The sequence below is a fragment of the Pan paniscus genome, chromosome 19 (assembly GCF_029289425.2).
Source record: "Pan paniscus chromosome 19, NHGRI_mPanPan1-v2.0_pri, whole genome shotgun sequence".
NCBI classification, from domain to species: Eukaryota; Metazoa; Chordata; class Mammalia; order Primates; family Hominidae; genus Pan; species Pan paniscus.
This window is the reverse complement of record NC_073268.2, coordinates 11,930,816-11,947,755: the sequence shown is the minus strand read 5'-3', so window position 1 is coordinate 11,947,755 and position 16,940 is coordinate 11,930,816. Positions and strand designations below refer to the sequence as shown.

The 16,940-nt window shown below is 38.7% G+C and overlaps 1 protein-coding gene across 2 annotated transcripts in view; it reads left to right on the top strand.

The window, feature by feature from the left end:
* The window catches only part of UBE2G1 (ubiquitin conjugating enzyme E2 G1), a 93,416-nt gene that overhangs the window by 30,756 nt on the left and 45,720 nt on the right, over positions 1-16,940 (top strand). Inside the window, exon 1 of one of the 2 annotated variants that reach the window (XM_063598870.1) lies at positions 3,924-4,049. The exons of the other annotated variant lie outside the window; for it this stretch is intronic. The gene's annotated coding sequence lies outside the window, so the exon portion shown is untranslated. Of the gene's footprint in view, positions 1-3,923; positions 4,050-16,940 lie in introns of those variants that run through there. 2 annotated transcript variants of the gene reach the window in all.

The window sequence follows — 16,940 nt, the reverse complement described above, 5'->3', positions numbered from 1 at the left end:
TTTTGTAAGTTATATACTGTATTTCGTTATGTCTAAGATACCGTTGGTGGTTGTGTGCTTCGTTATTTTGTATACCATTAATACAGTTAAATGCTGTCAAAGAAACTATGACGTACCATTGATTGAAATATGCATGCTGATTTCAGATAGACAAAAATGTGAAAAAGGTACATCTTAGAATAGATTAAACATGGTAGTTTGTAGTTCTATGGGTATTATAAAGCTATAGCTTTAATATATTTAAATCTATTATGTTTATCAAATAGTTTTTTCAGGAGTGGTTGTTTGAGTGCTCTTATGTTCAAAAATGTCTGTTAGTGGCTTTCACAAGCAACATGATGTTTTGGCTGGTTACAGAATTTTTGGGTTACGTTTCCCTTTCTCTTAATACCCAGCAGACACTATTCCATTATCTTCTGGCATCTAGGGTTACTCTAGAGAAGTCTGGGGCCAGCCTGACTGTTTTTTTCCCTTTGTAGGTGACCTACTTCTGCCTGAGTATTGCTAGAATTCTTTCTTTATCCTTGAAGTTCAGTAACTTCATCAGGCTATAACTCGGTCTTGGTGTGATTCTCTATTACATTTTCCTGTTAAATGGTAAGCCATTCAAACTGCAGATTCAGGAATATTTTCTTATACACCTTTTAATATGCATTCATTTTTATTTTTCTTTACTCAAGAAAATTCAGTTTTATGATTGTTTATCTTCATTTCCTGTCTTCCATTTCATTACTTTTCTAAATGCTTCCTTTGTTCTTTTCTGCTGTGCTCGATGTAATTTTCTTGAGATTTTGTTTGATATCATGTTTGTTTTCATCAGTATCAGGTTGACTACTTCCTATATATGATGGGGTTTTCATTTTGCCAGTGGCTTCAGTACTTCATTCAATTTTATATATTTATGTCTGTGAGTTGCTCTTTCAACTTGTCTCATTTATTTCCTCTTTTAAAAAAAACTTTTACTTAACAGTAAAAACAGGTAAAACCACCTGTAATCCCAGCACTTAGGGATGCTGAGGCAGGTGGATCAGTTGAGGTCAGGAGTTTGAGACCAGCCTGGCCAACATGGTGAAAGCGGTCTCTACTAAAAATACAAAAATTAGCTGGGCGTGTTGGTGGGCACATGTAATCCTAGCTACTCGGGAGGCTGAGGCAGGAGAATCCGTTTGAACTGGGGAGGCAGAAGTTGCAGTGAGCTGAGATTGTGCCACTGCACTCCAGCTTGGGCGACAGAGACTCCCTCTCAAAAACAAACACACAAACAGGTAAAACCACATTGTTTTTGAGAAGATGGGTTAAAACCAGTTACACAGTGACTAATATTAAAATTTACTCTCTAAGAAGTGATGAGTAAAATGGTTTTATCAAGTCTTGTGTTTTATTAATGGCATGAAATATAGAAAAGCAGGTTTAGAGATACTGTTTTTTACAGTTGGATAAACTTTTGTACACAGTAGAAATCTGACTTTGCCATGTGTTTTTTTGTTTATGAGGGAGAAGTGTTCAATGACTTTTTCCCAAAGATTTTTTTTTTTCATTCAGTGAGTTACAAAATGTGCTAGAAAATATAATGGAAATGTACCTTGCATGGTGGCTTATGCCTGTAATCCCAGCACTTTAGAAGGCCAAAGCAGGTGGATGGCTTGAGCCTAGGCTGCAGTGAGCCATGATCATGCCATTGCACTCCAGCCTGGGCAACAGAGTGAGACCCTGTCAAAAAAAAAAAAAAAAAAAAAAAACCATGGAAATTATAACTGACATGTTCTGCCATTCATGTGCCACAATTCAAGACCTGCTATGTGATTTTCTCCTGAATGCCAGTCACCTCTTTGTTTTCTTCTGAGGAAATGAAGGTGATCAGTGATAAGCCCCCCGGTCTTCATTCAGGGTTGAAGGGAATAGTGAAAACTGTGAACGTGTACAACTTGTGGTTACTAAGAGTGAGACTTTGACTGCGAATTAGGCAAAAGGTGTAAGTCTTCTACTTTTTTTTTTTTTTTTTTTGAGACGGAGTCTCACTGTGTCACCCAGGCTGGAGTGCAGTGGTGCGATCTCGGCTTACTGCAACCTCTGCCTCCTGGGTTCGAGATTCCCCTGCCTCAGCCTCCCCAGTAGCTGGGACTACAGGTGCGTGCCACCACACCCATCTAATTTTTTGTATTTTTAGTAGAGACGGGGTTTCACTGTGTTAGACAGGATGGTCTCGATCTCCTGACCCTGTGATCCACCCGCCTCAGCCTCCCAAAGTGCTGGGATTACAGGTGTGAGCCACCACACCTGGCCAGCGCCCAGCTAATTTTTGTATTTTTAGTAGAGATGGGGTTTCTCCATGTTGGCCAGGCTGGTGTCGAATTTCTGACCTCAGGTGATCTGCCTGCCTCGACCTCCCAAGTGCTGGGATCACAGACAGAGCCACCGCGCCCGGCCCGTCTTTTACATTTTACATATTTTAGCTGTTTAGGGAACAGGTTCGCCCGTAAGTTTTTTTCTTCTCTTCTTTTAAAATGATGGCTGAGATACACACATTCTTTACATTACTTTTGATGTGAACGAAGGTCATTTCAGTAGACTTGCACATTTAGAGTATGCCAGCAACTTACTCAATATTGCGATAGGTGGAATTTACGGTCTGGCGTCTGAATTGTAGCTTATCCTCAACCATCAAAATTCCTACCCAAATTTCTTGTGTTCCAAACTTAAGAATTGTTGTGTTTCATTGCCAATAACATGGCTTTTTCCTAAAGTGATACATATTTTTAAGTAATTTATTTCTTGGGCAAATATTTACTGCCAGAGACTGTCACAGGTCCTGGGGCTATATCAGTAAATAAACAAAAACCCTTGTTCTTATAGAGCTTGCTTTGTAGTTAGGGTAGGGGAGAGAAGAATTAATAGAAAGTGTGGAGTGCTGTGTGGAAACTAGAACAGGGAAAGAGGATAAAATAAGGAGTGTGTAAGGGGGTGGGGTTTCATTAAAAATAGGGTGACAGTGGACCGAGGAACTCAGGTGAATGAGTGAATCATGCAGAGGTTAGGTGAGGCAAGCACAAGGGCCCTGAAGTGGGGCTGACCTGAATGCTGGAGGGAGGTGGCAGAGCGGTTAGCTGAAGGTTGGAGAGAGATGCTGGTTAAAGCCCCTGAACGCTGGAGGGAGGTGGCACAGCACTTAGCTGAAGGTTGGAGAGAGATGCTGGTTAAAGCCCCTGTGGTGGCAGAGCGGTTAGCTGAAGGTTGGAGAGAGATGCTGGTTAATTCTGAAGGACCCTATAGGCCATCACACAGGCCATTGCTCTGAGTGAGAATGGGAAGCTGTTGGTATAGTGACATGATGTGACTCACATTTTTCCAGGATTACTTCTGCCTGCTGGGTTGAGAGTAGATACAATAGGGAAGGTATTTTCCATAGTACCCCAGCACATGCATTTTTATTAAACATTTGTGGCTGAAATGAAAGCTTCACCAACAATAACCCTATTTTATTTTTTGTTTCTGTTAGGAAAAATGAGTGCTGGTTATGTTCCACTAGATCTATTTCATGACTGTGTGACTTACGGTTGAAAAACACTGCCAAATAGAATATAGCCTCTGACTTAGTGGACAAGAAGTAAAATTGAGTTTTGTGTATGAAAGCAAAGTGAACACAATGTAAAATAAAAAAAGAATAAAAACTTAAAAATCAACATTATGTATATGTATATATACTTAGCTTTAAAAAACCCAAATAATCAAATACCAGTGATTCAAGAGGCCTAATAGTGAACAATGCATTCAGTGAAGGATAATGAAGAATTCCCCAGAGGCAACTGCTTTTTAAAACCTTTTAGGTTCAGATCTCCTGGGGGCTTAACTCCATGCTTCTAAATAATATATTTATAGTGTTTATTTTTTGGTTTATCAACTTTAGACATTCTCTGTTGACTTCTTGCTATGACAGATGTTTTCAGTCCCACTTCTCACTACTGACCTCCCTCGTACGACGGTCACTGAACTGGCGCCTCTCTGGGGTTCTGCCCAGAAGATTAGCCTTCCTCCTTCGCTGCAGCTCCTCTGTGAGTATTCTGCTCTCTGCTCCCTCCACTCTGCTTACTCAGTTCACGTTCTTCCATCCGTTTTCATCTTTCAGAGCCATGGGCAATCCACCTGGTCTTTTTTAATATACTTTAAATTAAAAAGTTATTTTTTAATTTCTTTAGAAAAATTTATTTAACTTCTTAGGAGGGAAGAGGAGATAAGCACATGTGCCCGCACTGACACCTTGAACTAGAAGACACGATTAGGCCAAAGCTTTTTGTTGTCAAAAGTGTGTAGTGTATGTGTTTTAAGAGTTAGATATATTCAGAATATCTTATCTTTTAAAAATTGTAAATATTTCCCCATGTCCTGAAATATTCTTGTAAAGTATTTTAAATAGATGCATAGCATTCTTTCATATGCTGCTACTATCATATTCCCCACATCTTGACTTCTGGGTTTTCAAATTATAGTTGTAAACCACTTAAATTATAATTAATGCTTCTGTGGATTTTCCTTATGAAAACATTTATACATAATCCTTGATTATTTCTCTTCGGATAAATTTCTGGTCATTTCTTAGTTAAGGAAAATAAATATTTTTGAGGTTCTTCATAAATATTACTGATTGCCTTCTAGAAAGGCTTTGCTAATTTGTATTTCCACTATTAACTGTATCAAAGTGCCACTTTTTATTGTGTTCTTCATACCACCAGGAACTTTAAAAAATGTTTGATTCTGCTAGGTAAAAAGAAAATTATTTTAAAAATTCCCAAGAAAGGTGAGCACCTTGACAGTTTGGAATGTGTGTGTGTGTGTGTGTGTGTGTGTGTGTGTGTGTGTGTGTGGTTTTAAAGGTTTATAAGAGTAATTATTTGCCTTTTAATTTTTTATGGCTATTTTGGCATTTAGAAATTTTATTTTTCTGGCCAGGGCACAGTGGCTCATCATGCCTGTAATCCCAGCACTTTGGGAGGCCAAGGTGGGTAGATCTGTTGAGGTCAGGAGTTTGAAACCAGCCTGGCCAACATGGTGAAACCCCGTCTCTAATAAATAAATAAATAAATAAATAAATAAATAAATAAATAAATAAAATATATTTTATTTATTTGAGATGGAGTTTCACTCTTGTTGTCCAGGCTGGAGTGCAATGGTGCGATCTTGGCTCACTGCAACCTCTGCCTCCTGGGTTCAAGCAATTCTCCTGCCTCAGCCTCCCAAGCAGCTGGGATTACAGGCATGTGCCACCACGCCTGGCTAATTTTGTATTTTTACTAGAGACAGGGTTTCTCCATGTTGGTCAGGTTGGCCTCGAACTCCTGACCTCAGGTGATCCGCCCACCTTGGCCTCCCAAAGTGCTGGGATTACAGGCATGAGCCACCGCGACTGGCTGAAATTTTATTTTTTTAAATCATCCAGCTAAGTAGGCTTTCCCATTTATTTATTTTTTGACACTTAGAGTAATGTTTCCCATTCCTAAAATCAAATAAGAGTATGCAAAATTTGAAGATAGCTTTGAATTTGGAGTGGCGTATGGAAAAGTGCCTGGGAGAAACTTGGCGGCAGTTGATTTAGAAACAATTAGGCTTTGGTTTGTGTTAAAAATCTGCGGATCATTTAGATTTTCCATTGTTGCTGTCCCCATGTCTCCTGTTGCCCCATACTATAGATGGTGTTAAATCGTTAGACACTTCCATGAATGTACTTCATACATGTAAAACTTCGTAGATGCATGACTCATGGCTCTGGGTAATCTAGCTAAACTAGTCTCTTACGTCATACATGTAAAACTTTGTAGATGCAGTAACTCATGGCTCTGGGTAGTCTAGCTAAGCTAGTCTTTCCACTCAAAGAGCACGATACTGAAGCTTTCTCCTGGTGAGTCATGAATTGTCATCAGGGAATTTCTCACTGTTTGGCTTAATTCGATTAGGAACTGCTACTGGTGATAGTTTAGTCCTTATTTAGTTTTAGTCTAAGAGAACCTTACTGACATTACTATAAATCTAAAAAAAAAAAGCATACCTTTAAAAAAGCCTAATGGCAATGGACTAGTCAGGATAGTAAGAAAAAGTTATACTGGAAAGAGAGAGATGGTTTATGAATTGGTTACAAAAAAATACATCAGTATTATTTTGAAGACAACCCTGATTTCAGTCATGGTTGAAATCCTTAACCAACCACAAAAATGTCTTACATTTTAAATATATTAAAGTCCTTAAATTATGGAAATAGTGTCTTCTAAGAAGTTGATTAATAGTGGAAAGAAGAGTCTCAGTCTCTTTTTTTTTTTTTTTGAGACAGAGTCTCATTCACCCAGGCTGGAGTGCAGTGGTGCCATCTCAGCTCATTGCAACCTCTACCTCCCGGGGTCAAGCGATCCTCCTGCCTCAGCCTCCCCAGTAGTTGAGACCACAGACACATGCCACCATGCCCGGCTAATTTTTTTTTTTGAGACAGAATCTTGCTCTGTCACCCAGGCTGGAGTGCAATGGTGCGATCTCTGCTCACTGCAACCTCCGCCTCCCAGGTTCAAGCAATTCTCCTGCCTCAGCCTCTGGAGTAGCTGAGACTACAGGCACACGCCACCACGCCTGACTCATTTTTTGTATTTTTGTAGAGACGGGGTTTCACCATGTTGCCCAGGCTGGTCTTGAACTCCTGAGCTCAGGCAATCCGCCTGCCTCAGCCTTCCAAAGTGCTAGGATTACAGAAGTGTCTTTTTTTTTTTTTTTTCTTTTTGAGATGGAGTCTCTCTCTGTCGCCCAGGCTGGAGTGCATGGCGCAATCTCCGCTCACTGAAGCTCCACCTCCCGGGTTCACGCCATTCTCCTGCCTCAGCCTCCTGAGTAGCTGGGACTACAGGCGTCTGCCACCACGCCCGGCTAATTTTTTGTATCCCTGGCTAATTCTTTGTATTTTTAGTAGAGACGGGGTTTCACCATGTTAGCCAGGATGGTCTTGATCTCCTGACCTCGTGATCCGCCCGCCCCGGCCTCCCAAAGTGCAGGGATTACAGGCGTGAGCCACCGCTCCCCGCCCACCATTGTCATGTTTTTAGTGCAGCACAGAAGCCCATCAAGTGGCAGTCACATAATTTCCTAATTTGTTTTTGAAAAAAACTTAGCTACATTCCAATTTTCTACGTGCTTAGGTTTCTTTTATAAGTTTGAATAAATGTATAAATAACTTCAGAGTTGTTTTATGGGTTCTTGGTACCTCACACAGATAAACTTGTAAATGGAATAAGATGTAGAGGAATGCAAAAGAAGCTAAGGAGCAAGCATGACAGCATCCTCTTATTTTATCGCCTTCTCCTCTGCAGTAGTCAGGGTACAGGGCACTGAATTCAGATCAGAATCATAGACTTTACTGTATCTCTTGCTGGCGAAAATATTTAAGTTATCTGACATTTACTAGGTCTATTAAATCACCCAAGGGAAGAACTTTTTTTGTATGCATACGGTAGTAAAGGGCTTTTGCAAAACCAGTATGTTGATATTTTGGACAACATAAAACAATATATACCTTGTACATTTACTTTAAAAATTAACTTGTGAAAAGCATTTCTCATTTTGTTTACTTAGTTTTTAAATAAAGCCAGACTAGTTTAGCTTAATATATGGGTTCTCAGCTGGGAGAACCAGATTAACCATCGTTCTAGTCAAGGCTTTGAGTTTCCATTCTCTGAAATGATGACTTGCAGCTTGGTGGAATTTGATATTGCATTGTGCTTGTTGACCAGACATCTTTTTATCTTTGGAGAAATGCCTATTCAAGTCATTTGCCCATTTTTGCATTGGTTTTCTTGTTGTTATTGAGTTGTATGAGTTCTTTTTGTATTCTGGATATTAATCCTGTATCAGATAGGTGATTTACAATATTTTTCCCATATTTTTTTGGGGTTGCTTTTGATGAACTAAAGTTTTAAATTTTGATCCAGATCATTTATTTTTTCTTTTGTCTCTATTGCTCTTGGTGTCATGTCCAAGAGTTTGTTGCTAAATCCAATGTCTTGAAGATTTTCTCTTATTTTTTCGCCTGAGAGTTTTAAAGTTTTAGCTCTTATGTTTAAGTTTTCAGTTCATTTAGAGTTAATTTTTGCATATCATGTAAGGAAAGAATCCACCTTCATTCTTTTGCTTATGGATATCCAGTTTCCCTAGCGTTGTTTATTGAAAGATTTTCTTTCCTCATTGAGTGGTCTAGTCAACCTTGTTGAAAATCAGTTGGCCATATATGCAAGGGTTTTATTTCTAGGCTCTTATTTTGTTTCATTGGTGTATATATGTCTGTCTTTTTGCCAATACCACAGTGTTTTGATTATTGTCGTTTTGTAGTAAGCCTTGGAATCAGGACATGTGAGTTCTCCAACTTTGTTCTTGTTTTCAAGAATGTTTCGGCAATTTGGGGTGTGAATTTTAGGATGGGTTTTCCAAAAGTTGTTGGGATTTTGATACAGGGATTACATTGTATTTGTAAATTGCTTTGGGTGGATTTTTTTGTGTTTGAGGAAAAGATTCAGTTGTTTAGAAGTCTCTTAAGCTCTCTTTATTTTACTTTTGTCTTTCCAGCATATGTCTCTTTCATATATTCACTTATACAGAATAGTGTACATATGTGTGATACATGCAATGTAAATATGTACAATTTTAAGAGTTATTTAAAAACAAATACCATGTAACTGCTAGCAGGTGAAGAAATAGTTGGTTGAGGTTTTAGAACTACTGAAATAGAGTTATGACTGATGAACTACATTGACACGTCATCACCCACAATCCCATCATTTATATCAGGGTTCACTTTTGGTATTGTACATTCTATGGGTTTAGAGAAATATTTGACGTGTATCTTACCGTTATAGTATCATACAGAATACTTTGATGGCCCTAAGAATCCTCTTCAGATTGAATTTTTGAAGATTTTAAACTACTTTTTTTTTGTTTTTTTGTTTTTTTTTGTTTGTTTGGTTGGTTTTTTTGAGACGGAGTCTCGCTCTGTCCCCCAGGCTGGAGTGCAGTGGCGCGATCTTGGCTCACTGCAAGCTTTGCCTCCTGGGTTCACGCCGTTCCTCCTGCCTCAGCCTCCCGAGTAGCTGGGACTACAGAAGCCCGCCACCACGCCCGGCTAATTTTTTGTATTTTCGGTAGAGACGGGGTTTCACTGTGTTAGCCAGGATGGTCTCGATCTCCTGACCTCGTGATCCACCCATCTTGGCCTCCCAAAATGCTGGGATTACAGGCGTGAGCCACCGCGCCCGGCCTTAAACTAGGTGTTAAATAGAGTATCCTATTCAACATTGTGGATTTTTCTAATTATTTTCTCAAGAAATCATTTAACTGGCTGGACATGGTGGCTCATGCCTGTGATCCCAGCATTTTGGGAGGCTGAGTTGGGAGGATCACTTGAATCCAGCAGTTTGAGACCAGCCTGGACAATATAGTGAGACCCCCATCTCACTTTATAAATAAAGCAATTGTTTCACTTATTTCCACATCCCCTAGATTTCCTGCAAACTGTAGCAGTACTATCTAATAGAAACATGGGAACCACACATGAGAGCCTAATGTGTGATTTTAAAATTGTAACCACATTTAGAAATGTAAAAAGATAGGTAAAATTCATTTTAATAATTCATTTAACTCAATATACCCAAAATATAATTTCAAGACGGAATCAGCATAACTTTTTTCTCACAAAGTCTTCAAAAATCCAGTTTATATTTTACATTTGCAGCACATCTTAAGTAAGACTAGCCACTTCTTAGGTGCTCAGTAGCCACATGCGACTAGTGGCTATTATATTAGAAAGTGCAGGTCTAACCTAAGAAGCTTGATTTGATTCAGTGTAAACATTTTGGGGGAGGGGCAAGAGTATGTCATAGATGAAGCTTGTGTATACCATTTTGCATCAAATAAGAAGATACACATTCTTGGGTTAATGGTTCTAAATTCGAACAATTATTTGGTGATTGCCAGATTTCTCCGTTGCGAAGATGCATTATCTCTTTTTACTGGTGAGTAATCTGTGGGGTGATGCTTGGGCATCATATTCTGTTCTCCAGTGACCTTTTCACTTAATGGTTTTAGCATCCATTGATCATCCTTGCCTGGATTATTACATTAAGGGTTGCAAATGAAATGCTCTAAATATATCTGTGTAACAAATTTCCACCCCTTTCTTCCATTATATAAAGCATTAAAAATACTAGTTACTGGCCAGGTGCAGTGGCTCACACCTGTAATCCCAGCACTTTGGGAGGCCGAGGTGGGCAGATTGCTTGAGCCCACTTCGAGACCATGATGCCCATGGTGAAACCCTGCCTCTACAAAAAATATAAAAATGAATTGGGCATGGTGCCATGTACCTATAGACCCAGCTACTCAGGAGGCTCGGGAGGATTGCCTGAGTCCAGGAGGTCAAGGCTTTAGTGAACTGTGATTGTGCCACTGCACTCCAGCCTGGGTGACAAAGCTTTTCTCTCAGCCCAGTCTCCTTAGTAAGATCTAATAATTTTTCCTTTGGGAGATGACTTTCTCTAAACTTTGGAGGTCAGCAATAAATTGAAAGGGACTAGTTTCTTATCTGATTAATTCATTTTCATTTTGATGAATTCGTATGCCTTCTTAGGTTCTTCCTTAAAATCCTTAATTAAAGGAGTTTTGTCTTCATCATCATCCTGCATCAGAAATGGCATTAGTAATTGATATTTAATCTCATAGGTTGTGATGAGTCCTTACTTTTGTTTTACAGGTTGCTCTTAAGTATTGTTGGGTTTTCAGAGTATATCAGCAAAGGCTTTAGCTTAACATCGCTCAATTTTTTAAATATAAAAGCAATGTTAGCCTGACACGTTTTCTTTTTAAATTTCTTACCAAAGCACAAGATGGTATTCTTTAAGAAAGGTCTATTTTTGTCAGTTATAAATTTGCTTTCCAATATTTCTCCTTTATTAATAGTTTTCTGCAATTCATTGGGGGAAAGTTTGTTGCAGTCTCGCTATCAGCAGAAGCTAATTTATTTATCAATGATATTTAATGTTATGCATTTATGTACTGTTCTTAAACCTCTCAAACAATTCAGGGCTTGCTTTGCAACTGAGCTGCTCACCAAATTCTCCTGTTTCTCTCCTTTCACCTCCATCACTTCAGAGATATGAAATGCACATTGCTGTTGCCACAGTGCTCAGTGGTTCCATGCTGCTGGTGGTTATACATTTTTGTATGAAGTATTACTGTAACTGTTAGAAAAGCACCATGCTATAGCCAAGTCATCAACATTGCCTTCCATTTGTATTTCTCTTGCATAGAAACAGTCTTATGTGTGATACAGGGGATATACTTAAAGTCAGGGGCTCAGCTTTTGGTTCCCTTGCCTTTAAATAAATGCATTACTTCCAATTTTTTCTTTCAGTGTTTGTACTTTCCTAGGCCTCTTACTTAGGTTCACCTGTATTTTCCCAGGACATCCCATTTTCTTAGAAGCCATTTTTACTTAATGTGGAGAAGATCATGTACAAGATGCCTTTCAGTAGAAGTTATATTTCATGCACAACATTTCTGATCATGCAGCAGGGCTCTCTTCTTTTGCTAATGTGATTATGAGAAGAAGAACATACAAATAAATAGTTATTTGAATTAGAGAAATATAATCTCCTAATGCCATCTTAGGGAAGGGTTTGAGGAGGAGTTCAAGGCATGATAGGAAGATACAACAGAGGGTGAGTTAGTGTCAGCAGATCACAGCTACTTTGACATAATCACACCTGTTGTTCCCCTTTGGAAGAAATCTTGGATTGGACCTGGCATGGTCTGCTGCTTGCATTATTCTTTCTTTCTTATGTCAAGAAGTGGGTGGAGACTACTTAGAGGAATGAGGAATCAACACCATCTTAATATGTGTTTGTGAGTAGAACATCTTGTATTTGTATTACCTGTTCCAGTTTTTAACTTTGTGCATTTTATGTGAATCCACTTCTTATACTTCCATTAAAAGTAGTTTAATACTTGGTCATATGTTAGAAACCTGTCATTCAGATTGTTGCATTTCAAAATGTAGACAAAGCAGTCATTCTGACTTGTTTGGCTTTTGAATTTCATACCACACTTAGTCCAATCAAAATATAAAAAAGAAAAATTATGTTGCTAATTTTCTTTTTCAAATTTCAAACTTTTGCTTTAATTATAATAAACTTTATAGACACACATTTGAATCGCACACTAATAGCCTAGGAAAATTAGGGGTTTAAATGTAAATATTGCCTTCATCCCTTAGACTCTAAGTAATAGCAACAAACATTGGGCAAATTGGCTGGGCTCACCTGTAATCCTGGCACTTGGGTGGACAGGGTTGGGGGGCGAGCTCAGGAGTTCAAGACCAGTCTGGGCAACATAGGAAGACCTTGTCTCTACCAAAAATACAAAAAAAAGACAGACATGGTGGTTTGTGCCTGTGGTCCCAGCTACTCAGGAGGCTGAGGTGGGAGGATTGCTTGAGCCCAGGAGGCGGAGGTTGCAGTGAGCCATGAACACACTACTGCACTCCAGCCTGGGCCACAGAGTGAAACTCTGTCTCCAAAAAAAGAAAGAAGGCCACAATGCTTAAAAAGCCCATCCAAATAATCAGAAAAAAGAGAATCACTCAATGTAAAAAAAACGGGGTGGGGGATAAAAATATGTAAATGCACCAAAGATAAATTGCCAGTGGCAGAAGGATGCCCAGTGTTAGCCAGCAGTAAAAATACCCAGTGTTAGCAAGGCTGTAGGGAAATAGTTGCCTACAGTGTTTCTGGGATAATACATTGAAGTAAACATTTTGTGGCTTGATATATATGTTCCTTTGACTTATAGTTCAGTTTATAGTTTATATTCTAGATATACTTCCACAGATGTACAAGGAGAGTGCAAAGTATTCTTTTTAAATTAATTTTTTTTTAAAGATGGGGTCTTGCTCTATTGTTCAGGCTGGAGTGCCATGGTGCGATCATAGCTCACTGCAGCCTCAGACTCTCCTGGGCTCAAGAGATTTTCCTACTTCATCCCCCAGAACAGTTGGGGCTACAGGTTTACACCGCCTGGCAATGGCAGCATTGTTTTTTCTTTTTATTTATTTTTAAAAAGACTTTTTAATATTCATAATTTCTTTTTTTTTACTTTTTGTTTTTTTCACTCCTCTCAGCTCATACCTAGGCAGCATTATTTATATTTGAGGGGGAAAAAGAAAAGAGGTATGGTGGTGGAAACGAGTTATCTAGTGTTCAGACTATGCTAAGTGGCCATCAGTTATACAAGGATGATTCCATTTCTGTATAGTATATGGTGGTGTAGCCTGAGTCTGAAAGAATACACAGCAAATTGTTAGCAGTGGTTGTCTTTGGAGAGCAAGAAGGTAGTGTCTAATGCCTTCTATTTTATTTTCCTATGTTACTTTAGGATACATGGCCTTTTTTCATAATTTAAAAAATCAAAGTACATAAAAGAAAGTTGAAAATATTCTACTACTTAGTAATAACAACCACCACCTACAGATGTCTCCCAACGTTGGGCATCCTTGCATCCACCTTTCAGTGCATGCATGCGGGCTGAAATCTGAGGTTGTAATAGGTGTGCCATTTATATACTTTAAGTTGCAAGTTGCATATGAATGACAACCCAGCTAAGGTAATATTGAAGAAATTATTGACCTATAGATAGACATTTATCGCAAGAAGAGATTAATTTCTAAAAGAGTCCTAAAGTTGAGAGAAGAAAATCTATAAAAACCTCTAAATAGTTTTGAGACTCTTGACAGAACCCACTGACTTCCTGATGTCCAGGATGAGGGAATAAACACATATGTATTCCTTAGTACCTCTCTCCCTTTCCCTCCATTCCCTTCCCATTTTCTAATCATAAATATAGATATATTTAGTAATTGGTTATTCTTTTTTAACATAGAAATCCTGATAATGTAAAATTACGACAATACAGAAAATAACAATGTAAAATCCTGACAATGTAAATTTATATATAAATCCTGATAATGTAAAAATAGGACCAATGGCAACAAGAAAATAATACACACACACACACACACACACACGTGTGCCACTTTGCAATGACAGCATATATTATTAAATATATATGTTTATATAAAAGCTTATAGCATTCATGGTGGTTTGGTTTTATTTATGCATTTACATGGGGTTGGTAACTACACTGGTCCCTTTCACCTGCGTTTTTCTGTTACAGAATTCTTTATTTTGATTCATTTCGCAGCATTTAATTCAAAAAGTACCATTTCTTAAGTCCTTAAAGTTTACAATACATGTAAATGTGTATTACCATCTTATTTGGACTTCCTGTTTGGGCTTCTCTCTCTCTCTCTTTTTTTTTTTCGACACAGGTGCCTAGGCTGGAGTGCAGCAGCATGCTTACAGCTCACTGCAGCCTCGACCTCCTGGGCTCAAGTGATCTGCCCACCTCAGCCTCCTGAGTGGCTGGCACCACAGGCGCTTGACGCCCTCTCCAGCTAATTTTTGTATTTTTTGTAGAGGTGGTGTCTCTCTGTGTTGTCCAGGCTGGTCTTGAACTCCTGGGCTCAAGCATCTACTTGCCTGGGCCTCCCAAAGTGCTGAGATTACAGGCATGAGCCACCATGCCTGGCTGCATTTCTCATTCTTTTTATCACATTCTTCTTCAGGATTCCGTATTTCTTCGCGTCACTGTTACTTACCTACAATGAGTATTGTGGAGAAATCTGAGGCTAACCTGGTTGGTTCCACCCACCCACCTATACTGGACTTGTTTTTTCCCTTCCTGAATATCCTTGATATTATTTAACTTTAAAGTTCAGTGCCTCATTTGACAGATGTTTTATTGTTTATTCTGTACCAGTTTTTTCTGAGTTGTGGGATATGTTTTCAATCTGTATATTTATTATAATAGAAAGCTTTATAGATTTATGACATTTTAATATTCTGATCTCTTCAGGAATGCCAGTTTAACTTATGTAAATCTCCTTTGTTTATTATCTTTACTCTTTAAAAATAACTATTTATCTTTTCATTAGAAGTATGATTTCTGAAAGTTATGACCATGATTTGTTTTTAGTCTGTTTTTCACTTTCCTTTAAGGTCTCCTGTTGCTTTATAATGTTTTCTTTCTGGTCTTCTTTAAAAATATGTTTCTGTAATTTCTTTGAGACTGTTTTTCTGAAGTCTTTCTGGTTTTTTATATGTATTATTTGGTGGTTGAAATGAACTTAAAGTGAATTGGAAATTCAAGAATCTCATGACTGTGCTTGCTTCCTTCAGCAGCAGCATGCTTACGACTCACTGCAGCCTGAGAATCACTTTTTTACCCCGTATAATGTGGGGAAGGTAAAAGGACAGTTGAGAACCACTGGTGTATTCGAGGGGAAACTGATTAGGGACCAACTGGGATGTGAACTTAAAAATAGGGCTTTACACATGAAGAAGGTGGCATTCTTAGTTGGAAGTGACAGGAATTCAACTAAAATAAATTTAGACAAAAAGGAAAACTGACTTCTAACTAAGTTTATAGAAGGGCAGGAGTAGTACCAGGTATAAGAAATGAAAGATCTGTTTGGATTTCTTGTTGCTTATTCTTCATTTTGGCTTCATTCTCCTTGAGACTTGAATTGTGGCTATTGGCAGCTCTCAGGCCTTTATGGCACAGCTTCCCAACTCTGAAAAACCACTCCCTCCTGTGGCCTTGGGGTACTGGGGGCCTTGTTTGGCAGTCCTACTGGAAACATAGTTGGGCGTGAGGTTTGAAGCTGGGTAGTATTTTCCAAAAGAAATAATTCAGGTATGGGCTTGTTCTCAAGATTCTGAAGAATACAGACGTATTCCTTTTATGTCCTGTAGCCTAATTAATGAGCAATTTTAAAGGAAGAAAACGGACAACTAACATTTATTGTACCTTAAGCTGGGTCAGACTTTCGCATATGCAATATCCTCTCTGTGTTGCAACGTTACCAAGGGCTTTACCATCCTTTACTGATAAGGAAAATGAGACTCAAAAAATAGAAATGATCTGTTTAAGTTGCCCAGGCTAGTAATACATAATATCATATGCTGTGCCCAAATTTTCCATTGTGAAGTGACATTCAGAAGTCCTTAGGAATCATCTTTATCAAATTTATTTCTATAAAATAGGCGAGATCAAAGTAAGCTGTTTGTGTGACACTATAAACTAGTGTTAGGGCATAATTTCGGTATTGTGAGGAGTTCCTGCTGCAACAAATCTTGGCAGAGATGCATGCTTATGCTATTGTGTATAATTTATGCACAAGCAACAACGTACTTAGGACTTAATATTGAAGAACTCTGACACCTGTGATTGAAGAGGCTGTGATAAGCAGGGTGAAATATTGCAGGTAGCAGAATGTCAGTAAGTGTTATTTTAGGAATGTGGTCCAGAATTCTGCCAAGCAAATCCCTTTGGGAAGCGTATTGACAAATTCTTTTTAAGGGATCATCTCTGATCTGTTTGGCTTGTCTGTTTCATTTTCCTTATGTTTTTGAAGCACAGTAAAATAAATTGGGTGGAATATTTTTTGTTTTGTTGTTTTTTGAGACAGGGTCTCACTCTGTATTTCCCAGGCTGGAGTGCATTGGTGTGGTTTTGGCTCACTGCACTTTCTACTTCCCAGGCTCAAGCAGTCCTCCCACCTCAGCCTTCCGAGTAACTGGGACTATATAGGCACATGCCACCATGTCCGGCTAATTTTTTTTTTTCTTTTTGAGACGAAGTCTCGCTCTTGTCGCCTAGGCTGTAGTGCAGTGACACGATCTCAGCTCATTACAACCTCCTTCTCCCAGGTTCAAGCGATTCTCCTGCCTCAGCCTCCTGAATAGCTGGGATTAGAGGCACCCGCTACCACGCCTGGCTAATTTTTGTATTTTTAGTGGAGATGGGGTTTC